The 1,608-nt window shown below is 37.5% G+C and overlaps 1 pseudogene; it reads left to right on the forward strand.

The window, feature by feature from the left end:
- Positions 1 to 514: 514 nt before the first annotated feature.
- LOC122890155 lies at positions 515 to 1,022 on the forward strand (annotated as a pseudogene).
- The last annotated feature ends 586 nt before the right edge of the window (positions 1,023 to 1,608 follow it).

Consider the following 1,608-nt stretch of genomic DNA (forward strand, 5'->3'; position numbering starts at 1 on the left):
ATGCCAGTCCAAGGGAAGAATACTCATTTTTTTTTCTTTGTTAATTCTCCTTGCTCATTTGTCATCTTTTCTTTCCTTCTCCCCAGGCAATCTCTCCCAGTCTTTTATTTGTTTCTCTTCCCAGTAAGTATTTATTGGCCTCTCCCTATCCTTATTGTTAACTGTAATACTTCACTTCAATTACATTATATTCCAATTTCATTAAGATTATCTGGGAAATTTATAAAATAATAAATGTTTAATAACCATCCTAATGGTACAATTGTTTAGAAGTAAAGATTGCAACAAACATTAAAATTAATTTTAACATTTGTTAGTCATAGGAGATCCGTAGTCAGTGTATCTATTTCCCTTTTCACAATTTACCAGAAGCCTTTAGTGCAATGTCTATCCAGTTTTTTGCTCTCTACTAGCTTCCACTTGAGCCCTGCTCCTGCTGTACCACACTTGGGGAGAGTTCTCGGTTCCTGCTAAACCAGCATTGCCCTTGCTTCTTTCAGGTGCCCTCATAGTCATCTCCCAGGGCCTCAACAGCCATGATGATATGTTCTTCAACATCCATAAGATCTGGGAGATCCCAGATCCTATGCCTGGAGGTGGAGGGGGAGATGGTCAGTAGAACAGTGGGTAACACTGATGACTAGATCATTGGTGAAAATGCCATCCGTGAAGACCCCGAGGGCAAAGGTAGCAAAAGCACAGTTGTCACTGTTGTTGATATTGTCATGAACCATCCCTGGAGGGAAAACCAGCTTTACAAAAGAAGCCTACAAGCACCTCAAAGATTACATGAACCTAACCAGAGGCAGACTTGGAGAACAGAGACCAAAAAGAGCAAAACCTTTTATGACAGGGGCTAAAGAACAAACCCAGCACTTTCTTGCTAATTCCCCAAACTACCAATTCTTTGTTGCTAGTAAAATGAATGCAGATGACATGGCTGCTTGGCAGGACTACTGTGCGGCTAGTGTGACCCGGTCTATGATTTTCTTAAGGATGGCTTAGAAATGGAAAAATGTTAACCAATTTGGCTGTTACTTTGGATTTATCACCTGTTGTCGTCATGACTGTTGCTTTTCATCCGTACAACACCAGGACTTAGACAAATGGGACTAAAGCCATCTTGAGCTTTTCGTTAATTTGGGGCTTGATTTACTTAAATCAGAGGCATTGTTTTAAGGGGAAAAAACCACATCATATAGGTTGTCTAAAAATAAAATTCACTCAAACTAAGACAAAAATTATCTATCAGTACTACTACATGATTAACAAGGACTGCAAATTTCAAGCCCTCTTGTGGTCAATACCATGTTGCTCATTCTAAGACTTCCTCAAAGATAAAAAATACTACACCTAAAAAAAAAAAAAAAAAAATACTACACCTTCCAAAAACATTTCCACCATAAAATGACAGACCATTATCTTTGTCTGCCAAACAGTGTATCATGTTCAAGTTCAAGCTGAATAATTCATTATATCAAAAAAAGAGTTGTGAATACCAGTGTTAATTCTTAAAATCATGTACCTATCTTTACTCTTAATAAAAAAAAAATTGAGAAACCAAAATAAAATTGTCAATAATTCCTGCCTTGGGTTTGGGTCATATCT

This window comes from Neovison vison, chromosome 11 (assembly GCF_020171115.1).
Source record: "Neovison vison isolate M4711 chromosome 11, ASM_NN_V1, whole genome shotgun sequence".
NCBI lineage: Eukaryota > Metazoa > Chordata > Mammalia > Carnivora > Mustelidae > Neogale > Neogale vison.